Raw genomic sequence first — 6,868 nt, forward strand, 5'->3', positions numbered from 1 at the left:
GCTAATTGTTGTATTTTTAGTAGTGATGGGGTTTCTCCATGCTGGCCAGGCTGGTCTTTAACTCCTGACCTCTGGTGATCCACCTGCCTTGGCCTCCCAAAGTTATAGTTTTAGCTCTTACAGGTAAAGTCTTTGATCCATTTTGGGTTAAATTTCTTTTTAAATCAATTTAATTTGGTATAAGGTATACATGATGTTATGAGGCTACATACAGGTAGTAAAAAGGTTACTATAGTGAAGCAAATTAACACATCCATCATTTCACATAGTTACCCAATTTTTTGTTGTTTTTGTGGCAAGAACGTTTTGGGTTAATTTTTGTATATGGTGTAATTTTTTTGTATATACACCATATACAAAATACATGATGCATGGTTTTGCTTGTGGATGTCCAGTTTTCCTAACACCATTTGATGCAAGGTCTGTCCTCTTAGTACCTGTTTTTGAATTTTTTTATTTTTTATTTTTTAGTAGAGATGGCGTTCCACTAAGTTGGCCATACTGGTCTGGAACTCCTGACCTCAGGTGATCCGCCCACCTCAGCCTCCCAAAGTGCTGAGATTACAGGGGTGAGCCACTGCAGCCGGCTGAATTTTCTGTTTGTTTTTGAGACAGAGTATCGCACTATCGCCCGGGCTGGAGTGCAGTGGCACGATCTCGGCTCACTGCAACCTCCCCTTCCCGGATTCAAGTGATTATCCTGCCTCAGCTTCTCTAGTAGCTGGGATTACAGGTACACACCACCACGCCAGGCTAATTTTTGTATTTTTAGTAGAGATGGGGTTTCGCCATGTTGGCCAGGCTGGTCTCAAACTCCAGACCTCAGGTGATCCGCCGGCCTCCGCCTCCCAAAGTGCTGGGATTACAGGTGTGAGCCACTGCACCCAGGTGAATTTTTTAAACATGTTGAAAGTACGTCTCACTCTGCAACTTTCTTTTCCCTCACTAATATTTTTGAGATTTATGTTGATACATGTATATACTTACATCATTCCTTTAGTTTACTTAATAGTATTTTATAAACAGATAGTATTTTATGTATGCATTCTCTTTTGATAATCAGTTGTTGTTCACTTTTCACCACACCAAATAGCGCTGCAGTCAACATTCCCATACATTTCTTTGTGCATCTGAATCACAAGGTGTGCTTATATTTGTTTTGAACAAGAAGAACCCTTGGATAACTTTTTTTTTTTTTTTTTTGAGACGAGTCTCGCACTATCGCCCGGGCTGTATTGCAGTGGCACGATCTTGGCTCACTGCAACCTCCACCTCCCGGGTTCAAGCCATTCTCCTGCCTTAGCCTCCCTAGTAGCTGGGACTACAGGTGTGCACCACCACGCCCAGCTAATTTTTTGTATTTTTAGTTAAGAGACGGGGTTTCACCACGTTGGCCAGGCTGGTCTCAAACTCCTGACCTCATGATTCTCCTGCCTCAGCCTCCCAAAGTGCTGGGATTACAGGCATGAGCCACCGTGCCCAACCTTGAATAACTCTTAAAAATATTGCTATCTAGAATTTTAGTTCCTGCCTCTTTTTAAACTATAAAATAGTATTACATTTATAGCCAGTATTTATTTAGGTATACCCTCCCTCTCATTAGTTTATGCCCCTAGACAAATTCTCTTTTTGCTTAAGTACACCTGTTTTCTTCCACTAAAGTTTTGTACATTGCAAACTCTTGAGTCTTTGTGTGTCTGAAAATGTCTTCATTTCCCCCTTGCTCTTGAATGGTGTAGCTGATAGCAAATTCAAGGCTGAGTTTTCTCTAGGTTTGAATGGACTCTGGGTGTCTATTGTAGCTAACTAGATGTCTGCTATCACTGTGATTGTCCTTCCTTTGTAAGACTTTTCTATTTTTTTTTGAACAGCATCTCCAATTTGCATTCATAAAAGTATTAATCCAAATTGCAAAAGTAGACTTTTACAGAGTCACAGGTCAGTAACAAAACAGGAAATGAAATGTTCCAGAGACTTTTTTTTTTTTTTTTTTTTTGAGATGAAGTCTCGCTCTGTCACCCAGGCTGGAGTACAGTGGTACAATCTGGGCTCACTGCAACCTCCGCCTCCTGGGTTCAAGCGATTCTCATGCCACAGCCTCCCTGGTAGCTGGGATTACAGGTGCGTGCCACCACGCCCGGCTAATTTTTGTATTTTTAGTAGAGACAGGGTTTCACCATGCTGGCCAGGCTGGTCTCGAACTCCTGACCTCAAGTTATCCGCCTGCCTTGGCCTCCCAAAGTGCTGGGATTACAGGCATGAAGCCATTGTGTCCAGCCTCCAGAGACATTTTGATAAATTCCAAAGAAACACATTAGGCAGGCTGGGCACCGAGGCTCACCCCTGTAATCCCAGCAATTTGGGAGGCCCAGGCGGGTGGATCACGAAGTCAAGAGATCGAGACCATCCTGGCTAACACGGTGAAACCCCGTCTCTACTAAAAATACAAAAAAATTAGCAGGGCATGGTGGCGGGCACCTGGAATCCCAGCTACTCGGGAGGCTGAAGCAGGAGAATCACTTGAACCCAGGAGGCGGAGGTTGCAGTGAGCTGAGGTCATGCCACTGCACTCCAGCCTGGGTGACAGAGCAAAACTCCGTCTCAAAAAAAAAAAAGGCCGGGTGTGGTGGCTCACGCCTGTAATCCCAACACTTTGGGAGGCCAAGGCGGGTGGATCACGAGGTCAGGAGATCAAGACCATCCTGGCTAACACGGTGAAACCCTGTCTCTACTAAAACTATAAAACATTAGCCAGGCGTGGTGGTGGGTGCCTTTAGTCCCAGCTACTTGGGAGGCTGAGGCAGGAGAATCACTTGAACCTGGGAGGCGGAGGTTGCAGTGAGCCGAGATCATGCCGCTGCACTCCAGCTTGGGTGACAGAGCTAGACTCCATCTCAAAACAAAAAAAAAACAAAAAAAAAAACAAAAAACTAAGCTAAAAATCTACAGTTAAACCATGGTTGTACAACAGGTTATATTCATTCCTGCAGTTTCTCAGTAAGTTCTTATATTTGCCTTTCTCTTTTGAGAGTGAATCCCACCCACTCTATTGCCAAGGCTGGAGTGCAGTGGCATGATCTCAGCTCACTGCAACCTCCACCTCCCTGGTTTAAGCTATTCTTCTGCCTCAGCCTCCCAAGTAGCTTTGACTACAGGTGCATGCCACCAGCCCAGCTAATTTTTGCATTTTTAGTACAGACAGGGTTTTGCCATGTGGGCCAGGCTGATCTCAAACTCCTGACCTCAAGTGATCCGCCCACCTTGGCCTCCCAAAGTGCTAGAATTACAGGCATGAGCCACCGCGCCCGGCCTTTAGGTTTTATCTTACATAATTTGCAATATATCTACATGAGGTTTTTTTAATTGTTTTAATTTTTTTGAGACGGAGTCGCACTCTGTCGCTCAGGATGAAGTGCGGTGGCACGATCTTGGCTCTTTGCAACCTCCATCTCCCAGGTTCAAGCGATTCTCCTGCCTCAGCCTTCCAAGTAGCTGGGATTACAGGCTATAGGCACACACCAGCATGCCCCACTACGTTTTGATTTTTCTGTTTTTTGTGGGTTTTTTTGTATTTTTAGTAGAGACAGAGTTTCACCATGTTGGCCAGGCTAGTCTCAAACTCCTGACCTCAAGTGATCTGCCTGCGTTGGCCTCCCAAAGTGCTGGGATTATAGACATGAGCCACTGCACTTGGCCTGTTTTTTTATTTTATTTGTTTGTTTTTTGAGACAGAGTCTCGCTCTGTCGCCCAGGCTGGAGTGCAGTGGTGCACTCTCGGCTCACTGCAACCTCTGCCTTCTGGGTTCTCGCCATTCTCCTGCCTCAGCCTCTTGAGTAGCTGGGACTACAGGCGCCCACCACCAGGCCCGGCTAATTTTTTTGTTTTTTTTTTTAGTAGAGACGGGGTCTCACCGTGTTAGCCAGGATGGTCTCGATCTCCTGACCTCATGTTCCACCCACCTTAGCCTCCCAAAGTGCTGGGATTACAGGCGTGAACCACCGTGCCCAGCCTGGCCTTTTTTTTTTTTTTAAATGTACCTTTCTTGGAACTTAATGAGCTCTTTGATTCTGAGATCTCACATCTTTCTTCAGTTCTGAAAAATTCACCGTCTTTGTTTTCTCATCCCTGTATTCTCACTAGTCTTTTTTTCTAAAACTGCTATGAAACATTATGCCAAAGCTTCTCAGTCTATCCTCCATCTGTCTTAGCTTCTTTTTTATATTTCTTTTATCACTGTGGTGCATTCTGGGTGATTCCTCAGTTGTTTTCCAGACCTGCTAAATTTTTATGTCATCTGCCTCCAGTCTAGGGTTTATACCATACATAGAGTAAATTTCAATAATTGTATTTTTACATTTCCAGCATGTATAATTTGTAAAATCTTATTTGCTTATTTTCAGTCACTTTCTCATTTCAAGACTGAGTATCTTTAGCTCTTTGGTGATTGCACATATATATATATATATATATATATATTTTTTTTTTTTTTTTTTTTTTTTTGAGATGGAGTCTCGCTCTGTCGCCCAGGCTGGGGTGCAGTGGCGCCATCTCGGCTCACTGCAAGCTCCGCCTCCCGGGTTTACGCCATTCTCTTGCCTCAGCCTCCCGTGTAGCTGGGACTACAGGCGCCCGCCAACACGCCCGGCTAATTTTTTTTTTTTTGTATTTTTAGTAGAGACGGGGTTTCACCGTGTTAGCCAGAATGGTCTCGATCTCCTGACCTCGTGATCCACCTGCCTCGGCCTCTCAAAGTGCTGGGATTACAGGCGTGAGCCACCGCGCCCAGCCATATATATTTTTTAAAGTATTTTTTTAGATTGCTTGCACGTCATCCTGTTTTTGTTTGCAGCTTACATTTTTCTTGCCTGTGTACCTCTCAGAGTCTGGTTCTGGTCCCTTGACGTTCCTAGGTTACACTTGGTTACCTGTCCCATGTGGACTTTGAAGTCCCAGCACCTACCATCCTTAACTAGTCTCTACTTCTCTCAAGCTGTATAGCTTCAGCCTCTGCTAATGGCTGTATTATTCTCTCCATTCTTTGTCAAAGAAGATTTCCTTTGACAGTTTTTGCTTTCTTTTTTTTTTTTTTTTTGAGATGGAGTCTTACTCTGTTGCCCAGGCTGGAGTGCAATGGCAAGATCTCAGCTCACTGCAACCTTTGCCTCCCGGGTTCGAGTGATTCTCGTGCCTCAGCCTCCCAAGTAGCTGGGATTACAGGCACCCACCACCACACCCAGCTAATTTTTGTATTTTTTAGTAGAGGCAGGGTTTCGCCATGTTGGTCTGGCTGGTCTGGAACTCCTGACCTCAGGTGATCTGCCTGCCTCGGCCTCCCAAAGTGCTGGGCTGCGCCCGGCCTGTTTTTACATTTTTAATATTTATTTAGCAATCTCTGGCATTAGGAGTTGAGAGGGCAGAATTACAGGTGTGCTTGCGCCTCTAGTTGGAATGCAAGTCTCTAGGTATGTTAGTCTGTGCTGTTATGACAAAAATACCTGAGACTGGGTAATTTATAAAGAACAGAAATTCATTTTCTCACAGTTCTAGAAGCAGGAAGTCCAAGATGAAGGTGCTGGCAGGTTTGGTGTCTAGCGAGGGCTGCTTTTTGCTCCCAAGGTGGTTACTCCATCCTCACACGGTAAGAAAGGCAGGCTGTGTGAAGCCTCTTTCATTAGGGCCTTAATCCCATTCCCGAGGGAGAAGCGCTCATGACCTAATCACCTTCTAAAGGCCCCACCTCTTAATATGCTGCATTGGAGGTTAAGTTTCAGTATGATTTGAGAGGGACACAAATATTCAAACTCGCAGGAGGCAATGCTGACTGGGAAACCCCAGTCCTTCCTCCTCCACTGAGGGGCCTTCTCCAGGTCTCCACACTCAATGCTGTGTCTCAAATCTTCAACTCTGTCACATTCAGAATGCCAGAGAGTCCGCATCTCCAACCCCACTTTGGTTTCCTGTGCCCAGACTACCTAACTACATGGATTTTTAGTTCAGGTTTATTCTCAACTAGGGAGGTCCAACGTCAGGAGCCAAAATGAAGGGAGACTGCAGACCCAGTTGGTCCTGGGTACTGTTACCATCTGAATTGATTTCTCACTGACCCTAAGTAAAATTGAGGGTTGTTGCAAAGGATCCGCTCTCTGTCTTATTTCTTCTCACTATGAGAATGAGCATGACCCCTTGAAGTGTTTGTCCTTCACACACTTTTTTGTTAGGGAAGAACAAAGATTTTGTTCAGAGATCTCTACTGGGGATGGTAAGCCTCATTCCCAGCATCCTAGACTGATTTTCCCCCTCCGTGAGTGCACAGATGCCCCAGTGACAGAGCAAGGTAAGCAAGTCAGGTTCAGGTCAAATTAAAGATGCTGCTCTCTCTGCACAAGTGTTCAAGGTTTTATGTTTTACCTACCTTGAGGCAAGCCATATGAGGACACTGTCTGGGCTGGCTCACCCTGCATGGGAGGACCAGCTCTTAAATGGTTCAACTGGAGCCTTTCTCTCTGTGGTTCCAACTGGCCATACAGCCCTTCCTTCTTCATGAAAGCTGGATGGTTCCAAGTAAATGTAGGAATAGAATCCGATCCATCTCCAGTGGTTGAAGTGGCTCCTGTCATGTCCTGGTTCACTTTCATGGTAACCCTCAGAACTGTGAGGCTGGCTGGGCGCAGTGGCTCACGCCTGTAATCCCAGCACTTTGGGAGGCTGAGACAGGCAGATCACTTGAGGTCAGGAGTTCAAGACCAGTCTGGCCAACATGGTGAAAACCCATCTCTACTAAAAATACAAAAATTAGCCAGGCGTGGTGGTGCATGCCTATAGTCCCAGCTACTTGGGAGGCTGAGGCATGAGAATTGCTTGAACCCA

This window comes from Symphalangus syndactylus, chromosome 5 (genome assembly GCF_028878055.3).
Source record: "Symphalangus syndactylus isolate Jambi chromosome 5, NHGRI_mSymSyn1-v2.1_pri, whole genome shotgun sequence".
NCBI classification, from domain to species: Eukaryota; Metazoa; Chordata; class Mammalia; order Primates; family Hylobatidae; genus Symphalangus; species Symphalangus syndactylus.